The following is a 22,313-nucleotide window of genomic DNA, read 5'->3' as shown; positions in this document are numbered from 1 at the left end:
GTGTTTAATAGCCTGATGGTTGTAGGGAAGAAGCTGCTCCTGAATCTGGACGTTAGTTTTCAGGCTTCTATGCCATCTTTCAGGGGTGAAGTGGGAGCATGACCAAGGTGGTGTGGGTCTCTGATGATGCTGGCTACCTATTTGAGGCAGCCACTTTGAAGATCCCTTTGATGTTGGGGAGGTCCGTACCCATGATGGACTGGGCAATGTTCACCACTTTTTGCCATCAGCTTCGTTCCTGGATGTTTGAGTTGCTGAACCAGACCATGATGCAATCAGTCAATATGCTCTCTCCCCTATAACTACAAGTTCGATAGTATTTGTTGCAATGCCCTAATTTCCTCAATCTTCTAAGGAAGTAGAGTTAATGGTGTTTCTTTATGATTGCATCAATCTTCTGGCTCCAGGCCAGAGCTTCAGAGATATGCATGCCCAGAAATTTGAAGGTTTTGACTCTCTCCCCCACCGTCCCATTGATGAAGACAGATTTGTGGATCCTCTTCCTTCCTCTTCCAAAGTTCACAATCAGATCCTTGGTCTTGCTGACTTTGAGAGTCAGGTTATTGTTGTGGCACCATTTGATCAGTCAGTTGATCGCCCTCCTCTACTCTGCTCATCGTCATCTGTAATTCGTCCAATAACGGTGATGTAGTTGGCGAACCTGAAGATGAAGAAAAACTGACCCAAAATGGTGTCGAACAAAAATTGCCCATTGTGTTACAGGTAGAAAGAAACAATGAGTTACCTAAATTTAGAGAGTTTAATATTTACTCTGGAAAGATGCAACATGGTCAGACGGAAGATGAGGTGTTGTTTCTTCAGCTGGTGTTGGCCTTGTAACAGTGAAGAAACCAAAGATAGAAAGGTCAGAGTGGCAGGGAACCAGTGGCAGGTCACTGCTGTAGATAGAACACAGGTGCTTTGTGTCTTTTTTTGCAAACCAGCATCTGCTCTTCCCCGTTTCTATGAAGTAACTTAACTATCTATTGAAGGCTCCCATTAAAGTTCACTTTTAAGGAGTTAGTGGGCACATTTTTGCTTAAGTCTTCTGTCAACATAGCCTTTCATAAACTAAATGTTCATGGATACCAGTTGTTAATAGCCTCATGAAGAAAAGGGTTAACCATGTTTGATATTATTAGAGGTGAAAAGTCTTTTCTCAAAGCTGTCTGGTTTCATTAGTAGAAATGAGGAATTACAAAAGGGGAAAAATTGGAAGTTTAGTTGAAGGTAGCGTCATTGAATAATCAATGAAATGAAAGAATAATAGCAAGTGTTATGTAGGGTGATATAATGTTGGGTGACTATAGAAAATAATTGTTTCTGATGGAGACATCACCTTTTGGACAGTTCTCAGAAATGCAACCCTTGTATAACCCAGAAATGCAACCCTTGTATAACCCACACTGGAAATTTAGGCAGCATCGGACAAAAATGTCCTCAACTTGAAATGTTATGATACGATACAATATGATACGATAGAACTTTAATTATCCCTGGAGGGAAATTGGTCTTCCAACAGACATAAAACACAACAAGATACATTAAACATGAAATTAAATTAACGAGTGGAAAGTCCAGGATTGGGGATGTGCAAAGATGTGGGTGGGTGGGGGGAGTCTGTCAGCTTACCCCACAACTGAAGGGGGAGGAGTTGTACAGTTTGATAATCATGGGGTAAAAGGATCTCCTGTGGCGTTCTGTGCTGCATCTTGGTGGAACCAGTCTGCTGCTGAAGGTGCTCCTCAGGTTAACCAGTGTGTCATGGAGGGAATGAGCTGTATTGTCCAAGATGCTCTTTGTATCTCAGATGCTGGCCGACATTCACATGGCAATCGATCCCTCTGAGAAACTCCCACCAGGTTCCGACCAACCGTGGATGACCTGGCACAGTCTCAACAGACTGCGGACAGGCATGGGGAGGAGCAAATTGAACATGCTGAAGTGGGGATATACTGAAGATGTGGCAGACTGAGTGCGGACAGGGCCGCCAGTCTATGGAACATCTCCTGAGCTGTGTGTGACACACTGCATGACTAATGCACTGTAAAGAATCTTGCAGAGGCCAACGACGTGGCACTAAAATTTGCTCGCTACTGGCAAACAGTTGTGTGATGACACGAATAAATAAATAAATAAGATGCTGGCTGACCTGCAGTGTTTTCAGGTTTGATTTCAGATTTCCAGCATCTGCAGTGTTTGATTTTTCAATTAGTCATGATCAGATTGCTGGGCTTGGAGTAGTAAAGTACAAATTAACTAGAATGATTACAGGGATAAATTATGAAGATATCTTAGACATAGAAAATAGGATGTTCTTTACATGTTCTTTACACTGCCCAAAATGAACTGAGCTGCAGAATAGCCAGCATCTGATTTGAATGGCGGAACAGGTTTGAAAGGATCAATGGCAACTTTCTGTTCTTGTACAATTGTAGTGTTTGTGGCAATTTTTATCGTGCACACTGTTTGCAGGACTATCTACAGAGCTGCAAAGATTGCACTTAACAATTATGTTGGTGGTGTAAAGTATTTCTGAACATCCTGAATAACTGAGAGGTACCATAACAATGCAATCCAAGACCTCTACATCCAAGTCACATCACACATCCTTCAAATTTTCGATAACTTTCCATTTATAGGCTCCCATTGCCTCATCTTTACCTTGAACGTCCAATCCTTTTGCACAACCATCCCCCTCCAGGAAGGTCTCCACCAAATTAATTTCCCTCTGCTAACGCTGTTTTGCCTGTCAAAACTTATCCTCAACACTTCTCTTTTGACTCCTGTCGCTTTCGTTAAATTAAAGGTGCAGCCATGGGCACTTGCATAGGCCCCAGCTATGCCTGCCTTTTTATTTGTTATGTTAGCACAGTCCTTGTTCCAAACTGGCACTATCCTCTAAACTCTTTCTCCACTACATCGATGACTGCATGTATCGTCTACTGCTGCCTACTGCTCCCTTGCACAACTCATTGATTTCATCAGCTTTACCACGAACTATCATCCTGCCCTCAAATTCATTAAGTCTACCTCTGACACCTCACTCCTTTTCTTGATCTTTCTGTCTCCATCACAGGGGACAGACTATCGACTTACAGTTACAATAAACCCATTAACTCCCACGATCATCTAGACTGTACCTCTCTCATCCTGCAAGAGAGTATTTTACGGGATAAGACATACATGGATTTAGATGGACAATGGTTGATTAATGAAAGTCAGCATGGTTATGTACGTGGGATGTCATGTCTCATGAATCTGTTTGAGTTTCTTGAAGATGCAACCAAAAAGGTTGATGATGCTGAGCTGTAGACTTGTATGTATGGATTTCAGCAAGGCATTTGACAAGGTTCAGCTTGGTAGGCTGCTCTAGAAGATTAGATTGCGTAGGATCCAAGGAGAGATAGCTGAACAGATACAACATTGGCTTCATGGAAGGAAGCAGAGGGTAATGGTAGAAGAATGGTTTTCGGACAGGAGTCCTGTGAATAGTGGTGTGCCTCAGGGTTCGGTGCTGTGCCCATTGCTGCTTGTCATCTATATCAAAGATTTGGATGAGAATGTACATGGCATGATGAGCAAGTTTGCAGACGATACTAAAGTGGGTAGTATTGTAGATGGTGAAGATGGTTGTCAAAGATTACAGCCGGATTTTGATTGGTAGGGCAGGTGGGCTGAGGAATGCTTGATGGAATTTAATACAGAGAAATGTGAGGTGTTGTATTTTGCGAAGTCTAACATGGGCGGGACCTTCACAGTGAATAGTAGGTCTACGGGGAGTGTTGTGGCAGAGGGATCTAGGAGCGCAGGTACTTTTTCAAGAACGCAGGTTCCTTGAAAGTGGCGTCACCAATAGGGTGGTCAAGAAGGCTTTTGGCACATTAGCCTTCATCAGTCGGAGGCCACATTTTGAGTATTATGTTCAGGTTTGGTCACCATGTTTTAGGAAAGATGTTGTCAAGCTTGAAAAGGTTCAGTTTAGTTTGGAGATACAGCGTGGAAATGGGCTCTGTGGTCCGCTCCGACCGGCGATCCCCACACACTAGGGACAATTTACAATTTTACCAAGCCCATTAACCTACAATACTGTACATCTTTGGAGTGTCGCAGGAAACTGGAACTCCTGGGGAAAACTCACGCAGGTCATGGGGAGAACATACAAACTCCGTATAGACAACACCAGAAGTTAGGATCAAACCCATGTCTCTGGTGCTGTAAAGCAACAAATTTACTGCGGTGCCACAGTGTTGCTGAGAGACGATTTACCAGGATGTTGCCAGGACTCGATGAACTGGGCTATAGGGAAAGGTTGGGTAGGCTCGGCCTTTATTCCTTAGAGTGCAGGAGGATGAGGGGTGATCTTAGAGGTGTACAGAATTGTGAGAGGAATAGATAGGATAAACGCAGTCTCTTGTCCAGAGTGGGGGAATCGAGAACCAGAAAACATAGGTTTAAGATGAGGGGGCGAAGATTTAATGGGAACCTGAGGGGTAACTTTTTTATATAAATGGTTGTTAATGTATGGAACAAGCTGTCAGAGGAGGTAGTTGAGGCAGGTACTATCATTTAAGAAACATTTAGAAAGGTACATGGATAAGATAGGTTGAGAGGGATGGGCCAAAAACAGGCAGGAGGGACTAATGTAGAGGGTCGGCATGGGCAAGTTGGGCCGAAGGGCTGGTTTCCATGCTAAATGACTCTGACTCTCTACTGCTGTTCTCAAGAGATGCTGCCTGACCCGCTGAGTGACTCCAGCATTTTGTGCCCTTTTTCACCATAGCAATACAAGTTTGTTTTTAAATCCTCTATTTGCTGAAACTAGCTTAACCTGTCTAGCAAGTTTGGCATTTGCTTTCCAGCTGTTGAGAACTATGTTGAATAGTTTGGCATGTGTATAGTGTAAAAAGCTCTAAGTTAATAGCAAAAAAACACCAATGATCATTCAGCCATAGGAATGAGTTTCCTACCAGCAATGAGACACCTATTCAGCCTACTGACTTGTACTGAAAACAAACTTGCCATTTGCAGTTGTAAGCTTGAGTTTCAAGTTGGTTCAATCCTGAATGATGAGGACTTCTATGTCTGTAGGGCTTTAGTTAGGGAGCTTGCAAAACTGATGGGTGGAAAAAATCTCTGGTAGTGAGATAGCCTTATCAGGCTGTGAATCCTGTCATAACGTGAACATTTTAGAAAGTCCGTCAAACACATACGGAATGGGAAAATGCGGTGCTGGTGATCCACTGCTGGAGTTCACTAGTTCACTTGGGTAATTGCTGGGATGGAATGGTCCTCGGCTTTCACCTTCCAAAGTCAACAATCAGCTCCGTGGTCTTGCTGATGCTGAAAGCAAAATTGTTCTGTCGCCAATCAGTCAGATTTTGAATCTCGTTCTTATACTCATGATTATGCATATAATCACGGCCCATTATTCGTCCAACAATGGTGTTTTTGTCTGCGAATTTAAAGACGCTGTTGGAACTGTGTCTAGCCATGCAGTCATGGTTATAGAGTGAGTTGAGCAGGGAACTGAACGCACAGCCTTGATGTACTGATGGTTATGGAGGAGGACGTTTTGTTGCCAATTCATACTGATTGTGGTCTGCCGATGATAAAATTGACGGTTCAGTTGCATGGAGATGGGCAGAGACCAGTTCCCTGAGTTTGGCATCAACTTTGGAGATGGACCCTGAGCAGTAAACTTTGAATAACAGCCTGATGTATGTATTTTTATTGTACATTCAGTACAGAGTGGAGAGCCAGCGAGATTGCATCTTCCATTGATCTGCTGCAGCAATAGACAAATTGTAGTAGGTCCAGGTGCTTGCTAAGGTTGCAATTGATATGCATCAAAGCACTTCATCACCACAGATGGCAGTGCCACCAATAGGTAATTATTGAGGCATGTCACCTTACTCTTATTGGGTTATGGTGTTATTGGTATCATTTTAAAGCAGGTACGAGAATCTCAGACCTGAATAATGATGGGTCAAAGGAACAGCACCACATATTCCGCTTGGGTAGCTTACATCAAAATGGTATGAACATTAAATCCTCCAATTTTAGATCACCCCCCCCCCCCCCAATTACTTGCCAGGCTTTATTCTGCCCCTCCTTTCTTAAAGCTTTTGTAATGGCAGTTTCTATACCTTCTCAAAGTCCAACTTCGATAGTCATTACTGCTCGGGGATGTGGTGGAGATATAGCGTACGCACACACCGCACTCTAAGATAGCAAAAATGAATCTTCCAAACGCTGTTTCTTGATTAATTGGTCTTTATTAAAGTAACACAAATCAAAAGAATAATTCATAACTTATTGTTCTTATCAACTGTTTCCTCTTCAAACAGTGCGGTTGTTACCGTGCGGTGAAAAACTGTTTTCTCTCCATCCTCCGAGACTAAACTGACCACCAATCTCTGTGCCTACGCTAGTCTCCTCGGGTATAGACACGCCCCTCTACGTATCAAATCCCACCTTACAAAGTACAGACAGATAGAAACTAGAAATATTAAACATAGCCGTAATATAATAACTAACTAATTTAAGCGTAAATGGCTCATACATACCGGCCCCTAATTGTTCTACGTATATAACGGAGCAATTACCAATATTAAAAGGAGCTATAAAAGCTTAACCTATATCAAAAACAAAAGTGATATGCATTATATGTTAACATTCCGACTTCTTTAGCGATTCTTCAATCTTTTCCTTCACCTTCTAGAAGCAGACATATCTTGGTTAGTGGTCTTACCAAGATGTTGTTCTTAATCTGAAGTCGTACAGTACGCTTAAAACATTTAACGTCTGGCATGATCTCCAGTATCCTGCCCATCAACCAAGAACCTCATGGTGCAGTAGAATCAACGACCAAAACGATATCTATCACCTGGAATAAAATTTCTTCTTGCTCTCAACCATCATTGTCGTTCTTTGATTAGAGGCAAATATTCTTGTGCCCACCGTTTCCAAAAAAGGTCTGCCATATATTGTACCTGTCTCCATCTGCGTCTAATATACAAATCTTACTTCACATAGAGCCCAGGTGGTAGCATTGGCTTGGTTTTCAACAGAAGAATCTGATGTGGTGTGAGTGCTTCCAGGACACTCGGATCATCAGAACTCTTGGTAATGCGTCAATCATTTAAAATTGCTTCAATTTCACAAAATAAAGTTTGCAATCCTTCATCGTCCAGAACTTGTTTAAGAACAGAATGCAGCACATTTCAAACATGCGGATCAATCGCTCCTAAACACCGCCATGATGGGATCCCCCTGGGGGATTAAAATTCCATCGTATCCCTTGCTGAAGCATATCATTCTGGATCTTGTTCTGATTCAAGCCTTTAAGCGCTTCTCTCAATTCTCTTTCCGCTCCAACAAAATTTGTACCATTATCTGATCTTAATGATAAAACTTGACCTCATCGACAGATAGATCTTCGTAATGCATGAATGTAGGAGTCTGTGTCAAGTGTAGATGCAACTTCAAGATGTACTTAAGCACTGTTGTGCTATCAGTCCAGAAGATGGATTCCTCCAGCTCAAGCTGCAGTTCTTTTTGCAGCATTATGTCAATTCTGACAGCTAAGACTGCGGCTGTGAGCTCCATTCTGGGAATCGTCATTTGCTTCAATGGTGCCACTTTTGCCTTTCCCATCAAGAATGCAACATGTACTTCATTGCTGCCATTTTCCAGTCTTAGATATGAAACAGTACCGTAACCACTTTCACTTGCATCAGAAAAGTAATGCAGCTGTGCATATTTGATTTATACACTTCATACACCGATCCACTCTGGCTTCACTCTGAGATCTTGTCGAGATCTGCTAACCACTCTGTCCATCGCTGAGAGAAGATTTGCGCTATACTCTCATACCATCCAAGTTTCTTCTTACAGAGATCCTGCAAAATTAACTTGACCGGTAGTGTAAATGGTGCAAGAAATCCCAAAGGGTCGTAAACTGAACCAATCACAGATAGGATGCCCAGTCTTGTACATGGTCGCTCCTGAATCGAGATTCTGAACTTGAACACATCTGTTTCAACACACCAGTGCAATCCCAGTACTCTCTCCATAGGCAGATTGTCTTTGTCCAAATCCAACTCCCGGGTCTCCTTTGCTCTGTTATCTAGTGGAATGGTTTCCAATACACCACGGCTGTTGCTGATCCATTTTGATAGCATAAATCCTCCCTTGTTGCAGAGGGAAGTCAGATGTTTTACCATTTGGATTGCTTCCTGTTTTGTAGACATGGATTTTAAACAATCATCCACAGAAATTGTTCTTTACTGTGTCACTTCTTCTGGAAAGTGAGCTTTATTATCCTTGGCGGTCTTCCTCAATGCAAAGTTTGCACAATGCGGTGATGACACTGCACCAAAGAGATGTACCTTCATCCGATATTCAACAAGATCTTGTGTGTCACCAACTGGCCACCACAGAAATCGCAGACAGTCGACATTCTTTCCCAATACCATGACCTGATGAAACATTGCCTTGATATCCGCCATCAAAGCCACTGGCTCTTATTCATGAGAACTCCGATGAGTGAGTTGGTTAGGTCTTGACCCTGCAGCAGTTGACAGTTAAGCGATTTACCCTTAAAAACCGCAGCACAGTCGAAGACCACTCTTAAAGTTCCTTCCTTTGAGTGATACACCCCGTGATGAGGAATGTACCAAAGTTCTCCCATCACTTTGATTCAGCTGGACTTCTGGTATCCTTTCAGCATAACCATTATCAATAATCTCTGTGAGGAAAGATGTATATTCATCATGAAATTTTGTATTCTTGCCAAACTTGCGTTTCAGATTCTGAATACGTTGCTCTGCAATGCAACGGTTATTCGGCAGACTAACAGTTTCTTGTTTGAAAGGTAAGTCGAGGCAATAGTGTCCTATCATCTTTACTGAGTGATTCATAACTCAAGAACTTTACCTCTTTGGACATTTCTGATTCCTTGCTGGTTATTTCATTGAAGTCGTGATTGTATTGCTTGATCAACAATTCCTCTAGATTTACAGTAGATATTCGATTGACAGCAGCAGCAGGGTAGTTATTCCTTTTCCTGTTTTTGTTGTTCCTTCTCAAGGAGCCATAGATAACCCATCCAAGCAGGGTCCTCACAGCAAATGGTCCATCCCCTTGACTGCTCACATTGGGTTCCAATGCCTTCAAAGCATTCGTTCTGATATGTAGGTCGATACCAGAATTTATTTTAGGTATCTTGACATCCTTTAAGTAAGGCCATTGTTTCAAGTCTTCGTTAGGTATATTTGGATGAGAAACGGACATAGTCTCATGTGTAAACACATCAGATATTTGTATAAAATTGTCTTCCTCCAGACTAGATATTTCCATACTTGTGATATGATGACTATCGCAGCATCTCTCTTCATTCATGCTACGCAAGAGAAGCTTAATCTTTTCTCCTGTGATGTCCAGCCTTCTCATCAAGCTTTCTGTGCAAAAGGTAGCCGAACTTCCATGATCCAAAAATGCGCATGTTTGCAACACTGTATTCCCCTTGCTGCTCCTTACCTGTACTGGTAAGATGGAGAAAATGCAGGTTTCTACCCTGGCCCCAATATGCACATTTATCTGAGGTGAGATAACAACATCACTCATAGCTGGCTGCTCCTTTCGTTCTATTTGCTCCAGCTTCTCCTCCGTATTCTTCTGTTCAGTGTGAAGTAATTCAGGATGATCTTGTTTGCACATATTACAAGCTATCCGACTCCTGCAGTTTTTAACCATGTGTCCTTTCTTCAAAATTCCATAACAGATTCCCTTCTCCTTTAAGAAGTCCATCTTTTCTTTATATTCCTTCTTCTTGAATAATGATAGTAGTGTGTGTAGAATTCATCAGGATGATCAAGCATGTAATCGTAATCCTTCGTGGATTCATCATCCTTCAGTGTCTTGTAGGCGGTGGCGACCAGCAGGAACTTGGCCTCAGGATCCTCCTGGGCCTCGCTCAGCCAGTAGTGGTTGGGGTGACAGCACTGGGCATAGCCACAGAGATTGGTGGTCAGTTTAGTCTCAGAGGATGGAGAGAAAACAGCTTTTTACTTAAATGTAATGGCAGTGTCTATACCTTCTCAAAGTCCAACTTCGATGGCCATTACTGCTCGGGGATGTGGTGGAGATATAGCTTCCGCACACACCGCACTCTAAGGTAGCAAAAATGAATCTTCCAAACGCTGTTTCTTGATTAATTGGTCTTTATTACAGTAGCACAAATCAAAAGAATAATTCATAACTTATCGTTCTTATCAACTGTTTCCTCTTCAAACAACACAGTCGCGACCGTGCGGTTGTTACCGCGCGGTTGTTACCGTGTAGTAAAAAACTTTTCTCTCCATCCTCTGAGAATAAACTGACCACCAATCTCCATGGCTACGCTAGCCTCCTCAGAAGTGGACACACCCCTCTATGTATCAAATCCCACCTTCCAAAGTATAGACAGATAGAAACTAGAAATATTAAACATGTCCATAATATAATAACAGTAACTTATTTAAGCGTAAATGGCTCCTACCGCTTTCTTTCTCCACCCTCCCCCCCCGCCTAGTCTGAAGAAGGGTCCCAACCAGAAATGTTCTAGATGCTGCCTGACCCATTTAGTTACTTTGTGTCATTTTTGTAAACCCGCATCGGTAGTTCCTTGTTTCTGTGATGTGCAAGTGGGAATAAGCAGTTAAGAAGGTGGAATTTGTAATATGTGAATTATTATTACCAATGAGGAAGTAGTTATTAACCATGTTCATAACAGACATGAAAAGAAGAGAATATACGTGAAAACAGGGGTAACTGAATATGTATCTCCTCCATATTGTATGTGTTCTGTACTATGTGTGTTGAAGAATTTTTATTTTTTTTAAAGTATAAAAAAAGAAGGTGGAATTTCATGTTTGTAATAAGATACGGATTTGTAATACACACTGCATCTCTGGGTAAATTTAGACACCAAATATGTGAAGCCTATTCTAGTTTCAGGCAGAAATTTGTTTGAAGGAGTGTGGGAAAGATTGGAACAAATTACAGAGACTAGGATTATAGAAGGATACAGAGATCAATTGGCTAGTACTTTCCAAGGATGGAGCCTTTAAGGGTTATCATTGTCTGAGACAACGTTGGGGAGAATAGATCTGGAGAAGAATGGGCAGAACTTGAAATGCAAGGACTCGTAATTATATTGGCTAACATGGGAATAAATAATAATTTCATCCAAACAGAGTTGATGGAACCATTAATGAGTTTCATGGAGGGGAAGGGGGGGGGGGGAATTGTAAAAAATGGGGAGTTGGAACCAAAATTTGAACAAGATCTCCGATCAGAATCAGGAAAAAGGAGGGGATGGATTTTTGGCCTGGTGGCTAAGGAATTGGTGGGCAGTTGCTGGGTAATTTAACCAGATAGTCTCTAAAGAACTTGTTCCACTAATTGGAGGTGATATTGAAAGGAGTATTTGGTAAGGCAGTTAAAGGAAACAAAGTCAATTAACATTTTAGAATGATCCTTGATCTAGAAGGCATGCCTTAATTTTTGTTTGAAGTTATTTCTGGACTATCAAGGTCGATATCCCATGTTTTGGTGATGAGCGAATCATGAGGTTTTTGGCAATGACTGTTTTATTCAAAAGAAATGACTGAACCAGAATTGTACAGTAATCTTGGGGTGAATGAATTTCCATTAAAAAAATTATTTTTGTTTTGTCGTTAGTTATTTACTACATGTTGCTACTTCCCAATATAAAATTCCTGCAGAAAATTGGCAGATGGTCATTGAGATACAGTTTGCTTTAGCACTGATATGCATTTTTTTTCAAATGAAAGGTTTGACTTTTTTTCTCTGGTTAAAACTTAGTTTGCAAATGTACGAAATATTGGTTGATTCTGGCCTTCACTAAGGCAACAAAACGTACAGGCATGTAGGTAAATTGGCTTGGTAAATGTAAAAAATGTCCCTAGTGTGTGTAGGATAGTGTTAATATGCAGGGATCACTGGTTGGCACGGACTCGGTGGGCCGAAGGGCCTGTTTTGCGCACTGTATCTCTAAACTAAAACTGCCATTTTGTAATGGGCATTAGTAAATTAATGGGGGACAAGATTTTGTTTTGTTTACATCATGAAAATAACTTGGAGAATCTGATCATATCATATATATACAGCCGGAAACAGGCCTTTTCGGCCCTCCAAGTCCGTGCCGCCCAGCGATCCCCGTACATTAACACTATCCTACACCCACTAGGGACAATTTTTACATTTACCCAGCCAATTAACCTACATACCTGTACGTCTTTGGAGTGTGGGAGGAAACCGAAGATCTCGTAGAAAACCCACGCAGGTCACGGGGAGAACGTACAAACTCCTTACAGTACAGCACCCGTAGTCAGGATCGAACCTGAGTCTCCGGCGCTGCATTCGCTGTAAAGCAGCAACTCTACCGCTGCGCTACCGTGCCTACCGTGATGAGCAGATACCCAGCGGTATGAACATTGACTTCTCCAACTTTAGATAGTTCCTCTGTCCCTCTCTTCCCCTCCCTCTTCCCAGTTCTCCCTCTATCTTCCTGTCTCCATCTATATCCTTCCTTTGTCCCGCCCCCCTGACATCAGTCTGAAGAAGGGTCTCAACCCAAAACGTCACCCATTCCTTCTCTCCTGAGATGCTGCCTGACCTGCTGAGTTACTCCAGCATTTTGTGAATAAATACCTTCGATTTGTACCAGCATCTGCAGTTATTTTCTTACAGTATGTATTTTAAAATACTTCCTGGGCTTTCACTACTGGAGTGGCTGTGAAAAATTATGGACAATTTTCAAATGGTGTGTATGTTCAAAAAACTATTTTAAAGGATGTTTTTATGTTGGGCTTAACTGTTATCAATAAATGGGGGAAGTCAAATGTGTTTTGACTCGAATCACTGAGCTTTTTGTAAGTAATATTTTTATGAAATAATTTTATGTAAATAAGCATGGTTAAATTATGGTTATCGGGATGTTTGCATCTGAATTACATAGAAACATAGAAAATAGGTGCAGGAGGAGGATGTTCGGCCTCCCCTTTATTCTAAGACTCTCGTTATGAAGGCCAACATTCCATTAGCTTTCTTCACTGCCTGCTTTACCTGCACGCCCACTTTCAGTGACTGGTGTACAAGGACACCCAGGTCTCGCTGCACCTCCCCCTTACCTAACCTAACTCCATTGAGATAATAATCTGCCTCCTTGTTTTTGCCACCAAAGTGGATAACCTTACATTTATCTATATTATACTGCATCTGTCACGCATCTGCCCACTCACTCAACCTGTCCAGGTCACCCTGCAACCTCCTAACGTCCTCTTCACAATTTACACTGCCACCCAGCTTTGTGTCATCCGCAAACTTTCTAGTGTTGCTTCTAATTCCCTCTTCCAAATCATTAATATATATGGTAAACAGTTGCGGCCCCAACACCGAGCCTTGCGGTACTCCACTCGCCACTGCCTGCCATTTGATCAAATAATGCATTGGTGCCACACTGCCACGGATTTCATTGTAAACCTGCATTACTGCGAAAAGATTAAATTGGGTATTATATCGAAAAAAGATGCTGGAAATGTGAGCTACAAAATTTAAACGATGACTGTAGTAATAACATTTTTTGTTTTTATTTTAGATAAGCAGCATCTACACTTGATTATTAGAAAAAGATTAGATAAAGCTGAAGGCTTCCATTTTACATAAGTTTGTGAAAGTAAATATTGCAGCTGCCAGAAATGTTGTCAAAGATGTATTAAGGCTGAGTGAGGGTTATGATTATCTCAGACTTTAGTAAAGGAAGCCCTAAGGGATTCGTAAGGAAAGGAAAAGTTAGGGATGAGGCTAACAAGAAACTGAAAGACACAGAAAACCTTGTAGAACAAGTAGAGGACTGCAGACCTAGAATAAATTAATAAAGAAATATGCTTTATTGTACAACTTAGTGGATAAAAGCCAATCAATCCCCAGAGCACGATGACCTGATTTCTGGGGCTTTGAAAGAAGCAGATTCAGCATTTGTCCTTATTCAAAATTCCATATACCCTGGAACAATTGTACAATGGCTTCCCCTCTGTGGGCCTAGAGAGAGCATTAAATTGTAGTCCAGTTAGCCTTCAGTCAGTTGTAGGGAATCTACTAGAATCTTAATTAAAGCAGGGGTGACAAGGTAAAGGGTAAACAACAACCAGTTGATGTGGATTCAGACTTCCATATTGATGTGTTCTGGTGAAGGATCTTCCACCTGAAACATTAAGAACCAAGCTAATGATCTTTCCTTAATAAATCCATGCTAACTGATTGGCCTTAATTAACCTGTGCCCCTTGAGATATGATTTTATAGTTGTATTGGAACTAATTGTAGACTTTCGAAGAGATCCCCCTCCTCTCCCCCCACTCACCATCAACAACACCATAGTCACATCTCTGGAGTAATTTAAGTTCCTTGGAACCATCATCTCCAGGGACCTTAAATGAGGGGCCACCATCGATCCACAGTCAAAAAGGCCCAACAGAGGATGTACTTCCTGCGGCATCTGAGGAAACACAATCTGCCAAAGGCAATGATGGTCCAATTCTATACTGCTATCATTGAGTCCGTCCTCACCTTCTCCATCATGGTCTGGTTTGGCTCAGCCACCAAGCATGACATCCGGAGGCTGCAACAGATTGTTCACACAGCTGAGAAGGTTGTTGGCTGCAACCTTCCCCCCCCATTGATGAACATTGCGAGGGCCAGGAAACGAGCGGGCAAGATCATCTCTGACCCCTCTCACCCTGGCCACAAACTCTTTGAAGCACTTCCCTCTGGAAGGCGACTCCGGACTGTCAAAGCAGCCACAGCCAGACATAAAAACAGCTTTTTTCCACGAGTGATAGTTCTATTCAATAACCAAAGTCTGTAGTCTCTTTTTTGCTCTGGTTTATTTTCACCCACATGTTTAGACCGTAATGGTGTATCCTTATTGTTTTGATGTGTTTATGCTTTATTCTTAATTGTTAACTGTATGTTTGTGTTGTCATTTGTGAGCGGAGCACCAAGGCACATTCCTTGTATCTGCATTCTTGGCCAATAAACTTATTCATTCATTCATTCATATAGTCGTACAGCATGGAAACAGGCCTTTCAGTTCAACTTGCCCATGCTGACCAAGATACCCCATCTCTGCTAGTTCCAACTGCCTATATTTGGCAAATATGTCTAAACCTTTCCAATGCATGTAACTGTCCAGATGTATTTTAAATATTGTTATTATACCTGCCTCTGGCAGCTCGTTCCATATACCCACACTCACTGAAAAATTTGACCCACAGGTTCCTATTAAATCATTCCCCTCTGACCTTAAACCTATGTCCTCTGGTTCTTGATTCCCACTCTCTGGGTAAACTTTCATTTACCCTATTCTCGTGATTTTATGCACCTCGATAAGATCACTCCTCGGCCTCCTGTGCAGTAATTTAGTTTAGAGATAAAGCATGGAAACAGGCCCACTGATTCCGCAGTGACCAGTGATCCCCGCACATTAACGCCATCCTACGCACACGAGGGACAATTTACATTTATACCAAGCCAATTAACCTACAAACCTGTATGTCTTTGGAGCGTGGGAGGAAACCGAAGACCTTGGAGAAAACCCACATGGTCACGGGGAGAATATCCAAACTCCATACAGACAGCACCCGTAGTCGGGATCGAACCTGGGTCTCAAGTGCTGTAAGGCAGCAACTCTACCGCTGTGCCATCGTGCCATCCAGTAAGGAATAAATTCTTAGCCTGTCCAATGTTTTCAGGCTCAGGCCCCAGGGCCATGGCGATATCCTCCTAAATCTTCTCTGCACTGTTTCCACCTTAATGACATTCTTCCTATAACAACGTGACCAAAACTGGCCATAATACGCCAAATTCTTATACAACTTTACCAAAGTCTTGTACAACTGTAACATAACATTACAACTTTTATGTTCTTTACCCTGACTGATGTAGGCCAATGTACCAAAAACTGCCTTGACCACCCAATCTACCTGTGGCACAACTTTCAGGGTACTATGTAACTGCATTCCTCGATCCCTCTGCTCTGTGACACTCATCAGGGCCCTGCCAGTCAATGGCGGTCCTGCCCTGTTTCGACTTCCCAAAATGCAATACCTCACAGTTTTCTCCTTTAAATCCCATTAACCATTCCACAGACCACTTATCCAGCTGATCAAGCTCCTGCTGTAAATATTGACAACCATCTTCCCTATCTATAACACCACCCACTTGATTGTCTCCTGCAAACTTACTAATCGTGCCTTGAACATTCAACTAAATTGATGATATAAACCACAAAAGGCCATGGGCCCAGCACCGATCCCTGAGGCACACCACTAATTACAGGTCTCCAATCCAAAAAACAAGCCTCCACCATCGCCCTTTGCTTCCCCCAAAGAAGCTGGCACAGTGGCGCAGCAGTAGAGTTGCTGCCTCACAGCGCCAGAGATCCTGACTACGGGTGCTGTCAAGACGGAGTTTGTACGTTTTCACAGTGATTGCGTGAGTTTTCTCCAGGTGCTCTGGTTTCCTCTTACGTTACAAAGACATACAGTTTTGTAGGTTAATTGGCTTCGATAAACTTGTAAATTGACTAGTGTGTAGGTTAGTGTATAGGGTTATCGCTGGTGCGGACTGTGGGCTGAAGGGCTTGTTTCTGTGCTTATGTCTACAGTTTAAAGCCAATTCTGTATCCAATTGGCTAGCACTCCCTGGATCCTATGTGATCTAACCTTCCACAGCAGCCTACCTACAGTGTGGAACCTTGTCAAATGCCTTGCTGAAGTCCATGCAAACAACATCTATTGCTTTACCTTCATCAACCTTTTTGGTTACTTAAAACTTTTATCAGATTCGTAAGATACGATCTCCCATTCAAAACCATGTGACTATCTTAAATCGGCCTTTGTCCATGCAAATACATATAAATCTTATCCCTCGGAATACTCTCCAGTTACTTGCCTATCGCGGATAGTTGGCTCATTGGTCAATAGTTCACAGGCTTTTTCTTCCAGCCCTTAAATGGTGGTACTACATTAGCCACCCTCCAATTTTTGGGCATCTCACCTATGTCTATTAATCATTCATACAACTTAGCCAGGACTCCTGCAATTTCTTCTTGAGCTTCCCATAGTGTCCTTGGATATATCTGATCAGGCCCGGAGGTTTTAACTACTCTCATACGCCTTATGATGTCCAGCACTGCCATGAGGGGGGAGGGGAAGAACAATGGACCAAGCGTGGGGGGACTGCTGTGAGGGAGGTGGGGGGAGAACAATGGAGGACCCGTTTGGGGGGACCGGCATGAGGGAGGTGGGGGGAGAACAATGGAGGACCCGCATGGGGGGACTGCCGTGAAGGAGGTGGGGGAGAACAAAGGACAATGGGGATTTGTATACATTGTGTATGCAAGCAAAGAATTTCACCATGCCTAGTCACGTGTGACAGTGTGACAAAAAGAATTCCATTCCATTCCACCTCCCCAACTGTAATGCAATAGTACTCAAGACCTCCCCACTAACTGGCCTAAGTTCCCTGGTCTTTGGTGGAGAAATACTCATTGAGGACCTTGCCCAACTCCTGCAAGGTCCACACAGATGACTGATTTTGTTTCTCTCTCTAGTTACCATCTTTCCCTTAATGTACATAAAATCTCTTCGGATTTTCTTTAATTAGTTGCCAGAGCTATCTCCTGCTCCTTTTTTGCCCTCCTTATTTCCTTAATACTTATACTCCTCGATTCCTGAAACTCCTCCAGGGATACAATTGATCATAGCTACCTATACTTGGTCCATGTCTTCTATTTCTTGACCAGAGCCTCAATTTCTCTCGTCATCCAGGGTTCCTTACTCCCACCTGCATTACCCTTGCTCTAACATTTATGGCCTAAACTCTTGTTATCACACTTTTAAAAGCATCCCACTTTCCGGATATCCCTTTGCCCACACATAACCTACTCCAGTCAACTTGAGCAAGTTTCTGTCTGATACGATCAAAGTTGGCCTTGCACCAATTCAGAATTTTAACTTGTGGGCCTGCCCTGTCTTTATCTATAATTATTTTAAAGCCTATAGAACTGTGGTTGCTGGTACCTAAAGGCAAGCCCCCAGACACTTCAGTCATTTGCCCTTCACAATTTCCTCCGAGTAGATCAAGTTTTGTTCTCATTACCATATGATCCACGTTTGACGGCTCTGGGCCTATTCTCGCTGGAGTTTTAGAAAGATGTGGTGGATCTCATTGAAACTTATCGAGTAATGAAAGTGAATGTGGAGAGGATGTTTCCACGAGTGGGAGAGTCTAGGACCAGAGGGCACAGCCTTAGAATAAAATGGCACACCTTTAGAAAAGAGATGGAGGAATGTCTTTAGCCCGAGGGTAGTGAATCTGTTGAACTCATTGCCACAGAAGGCTGTGGAGGCCATCTTTGTGTATTTTTATAGCTGAGCTTGACAGTTTCTTGATTAGTAAGGGTGTTAAAGGTTATGGGGAAAGCAGGAGAATGGGGGTAAAAGAAAGACTAGCTATGATTGAAAGGTAGATTAGACTTGATGGGCTGAATGGCCTAATTCTGCTCCGATGACTTATGAACTCTCCCTTGTAGGGCTTTCTACATATTGCCTGAGGAAACTTTCCTGAACACATTTGACAAATTCCACTCCATCTCATCCCATGATGCTATGACAGTACCATATTGGGATCTCTTTTGGGAAATTTAAAAAACGTTAACATCCCCTGCTATGATAACCCCATTAGTCTGCAATCTCCTTGGATTATTTTACTCCTAATTCCTTTTGACTAGTTGGAGGCCCATTTACACTCCCAACAAGGTGAACATCTGCTTTTTATTTTTCAATTCCACCCATATAGCCCCACTAGATGAACCATCAGTAATGTCATCTCAGACTACTGCATTGATATTTTCCTTAATCAATAAAATGACACCCCCTCCTCAGCTGCAACATCCTTGTTGCATGTATTTATTCACGCCCGGATTTCCTCTCCTTATCCCATCGTGCCCCTCACATTCAAATAAATGCCATTCAAACCAATAGTCCTTCCTCACTCACTGCCACGCTCTTTATCCTGTCCACTGAACATCTTTTCATCACCTTCCCTACCAACTTCCAGCCTTTTACCATCCTCAGTCCTGCATTGGATCCCGCCCCACTGCCAATCTAGCTTAAACTCATCCGAGTTGCACCAGCAAACCTGCCTGCTAGGATGTTGGTTCCCCTCTGCCCTCGAAGAGATCTCAATAGTCCAAAAATCTGAACCCCTGCCCCTTGCACCATTAGCCTGGACTTGCCTTTCAATCTTTTGTCTAACTCCCCATATTCACTTTGCAGGACCTCATCCCCTTTCCTACCCATGTTATTTATGCCAACAAGCACAACATGTACAACGGCTTCTGGCTGCTCACACTCCCCCTTGAGAATGTTGTCCATCATGGCACCAGGGAAGCAACATACCATCCTGGAGTCTCAATTGCTGCCACAGAATGTACTATCTGTCCCCCTAACTGTTCTTCAATTTTTACTAATAATTTGTGCACCACTGATGTTAAGGTTACTAATCCAAAGTTACTCAGCAAGTCTCCTTACTTTTTGAAACAATGGTGCCTCATTGGTGGTCTTCCACCATCAACACAGAGATTTAGAGTTAATTTCTCTCTTGTCTTTAAGAGCAAATGATGCACTTCATACAAATATTTTCCGTTTTATAAAAGGTCATTGTCCAATTTGTAATATATCATGTATCGTGTACGATTGAAATCTGCTGCTGATCATATCAGGCTGTTTTATAAAGATTTGGAAATGGATCTGTAGAATTCCTTTTTAACAAAGAGCTTGAACTTGCATCTATCTTGTTTGAAATGGAAGTTTAAAGGAACATCGTTGGCAGTCAGATCTAAAATTCTGAAATGATGTGCATTCAAAGGATTTTTGAGAATGATTTGCCTTCTGCATTTCAGGCAGGATGTTGGATATCAGATTTTTAACAGATATTAGCCATGTAACTTTAATCATCCATTTAAAAATTCTGAATGGAGACATTCAAATAGACTAGGAAAATGTTAATCCTTGTTTGTAAGATACATGATTCTGTTAACATTACTAATTCCAGTATGTTTGGTAACTTTCCAAATATCTTGTGGTATCTCTCTATAATAATCTTTGTTAACAATCCCAGGTCTTTGAGATTAATAGTTTTGGGTCTGGGCTTGTCAGCAATTTTTAATTTAACTTGCCAGTAACCGTTGAAATAAATTGAAACATACTTTGAGATTTTCCTGCTAATTGGGAAGAAATCTTTCTGTAAAGGTTGAACTGCCTGGCAACAAAAATGTCATGTTCCTGACCTTACCAGTGATTGAAATATATCTTAAAAAAATAGTTTTGCTATTGATGCTGCAGAAGGAGAAAAGGAAGAAGGATATAGGATTAAGAGAGGGTGAGTTGTTGGCCCGATACTGCCTGAATATTAAGAAATTGAGGAGAGATGTTTGTTTTCCTGAGTACGGGGTGCTGTCTATACGGAGTTTGCACGTTCTCCCCGTGACCTGCGTGGGGTTTCTTCTGCTGCTCCGGTTTCCTCCCACACTCCAAAGATGCAAGGTTTGCAGGCTAATTGGCTTGGTTAAATTGTCCCTAGTGTGTGTAGGATAGTGTCAGTGAGTGGGGATTGCTAGTTGGTGTGGCCTTGTTGGGATGAAGGGCCTGTTCTCGCACTGTATCTCTAATCTAAGCTAAACAAAAAACTAATTTTGCGACTATATCAAATACTGATTTCAGGGTGATCTACAGCCACTTTCTTGCAGAACCCCTTTTTCTTTCAAAACCATCCTTTATTTATCCATACATTCCATGTCTCTGGCACTGTAAGGCAGTAACTCTACTGCTGTACCACTGCCTCCCATTGTTTTCATAGAAAAAAGTAGATTTCTCTTTAAATATTACCGGAAGTACTTTGGACATCGATCGTTTAGAAGAAGGATAAAATATTTTGTTAAAACAATACGTTTTGTGTATGAACTCAATACTCCAAATGCAGCCTCACCAATGTCTCGTACAACTATAACATAACGTTTCAATTTCTATTCTCAATACCCTGACTGACGAAAGCTAATGTACCAAAAGCCTTCTTTAACACCCTATTCACAGCATGGCTTTGAATTGACAAATCTGCTTGACAAATTTGCTGGAATTCTTTGAAGAAGTAAATAACAGGCCAGACAAAGGAGAGTCAGTAGATGTTGTTTACTTAGATTTTCAGAAAGCCTTTGATAAGGTGTCACACGTTAGGCTGCTTCGGGAGATGAGAGCCCACATTATCAAAGAGCAGATATTAGCTTGGATAGCAGCAAGTTGGCTGAATGGCAGAAGACAAAGTGTGGCAATAAAGAGGGCTTTTTTGGTTGGCTGCCAATGACTAGTGGAATTCTGCAAGGGTCAGTGCTGGAGCTGCTACTCTTCACGTTGTATATTAATGATTTAAACAAGGGGATTTAAGGGTTTGTGGCAAATTTTGTGGATGATACGAAAATAGGTGGAGGGGCAGGTAGTGTAGAGCAAGCAGGGACTCTGCGGAAGGACTTGGACAGATTGGGAGAGTGGGCAGAGAAGTGGCAGATGGAATATAGTGTAGCAAAGTGTGGAGTCATGCAATTTGGTAGTAGGAATAAAGGCGTAGACTATTTTCTAAATGGGGTGAGAATCCAGAAATCGGAGGTACAAAGGGTCTTGGGAGTGCTAGTGCAGGATTCCCAAAAAGTTCATCTGCAAGTCGAATCGGTAGTAAAGAAAGCAAACTCAATGCTAGCATTTATTTCAAGAGAGATGGTATACGAAAACAGGGATGTAATGTTGAGGCTCTATAAGGCGCTGATAAGGCTGCATTTGGAATATTGTGAGCTATTTTGGGCACCATATCTAAGGAAGGATGTGCTGGCTCTGGAGAGGGTCCAGAGGAGATTTACAAGAATGATCTTGTAATGAGTAGGTTAACCTATGATGAGTGTTTGTCGGCACCGGGCCTGTACTCGCTTGGATACAGTAGATGCGGAGAGAATGTTTCCACTAGTGGGAGAGTCTGAGACCAGAGGTCATAGCCTCAGAATTAAAGGACGTTCTTTTAGGAAGGAGATGAGGAGAAATTTATTTAGTCAGAGGGTGGTGAATCTGGAATTTTTTGCCACAGAAGGCTGCGGAGGCCAAGTCAGTAGATATTTAAAATCCAGAGATAGAAAGATCCT

General features: G+C 42.1%; 1 protein-coding gene across 10 annotated transcripts in view; it reads left to right on the top strand.

Annotated features, from left to right (window-relative positions):
• The window catches only part of LOC144605008 (triple functional domain protein), a 329,272-nt gene that overhangs the window by 13,520 nt on the left and 293,439 nt on the right, over nucleotides 1-22,313 (top strand). The window lies entirely within an intron of this gene.

This window comes from Rhinoraja longicauda, chromosome 2 (assembly GCF_053455715.1).
Source record: "Rhinoraja longicauda isolate Sanriku21f chromosome 2, sRhiLon1.1, whole genome shotgun sequence".
NCBI classification, from domain to species: Eukaryota; Metazoa; Chordata; class Chondrichthyes; order Rajiformes; family Arhynchobatidae; genus Rhinoraja; species Rhinoraja longicauda.
This window is presented reverse-complemented; position numbering and strand designations above follow the sequence as displayed.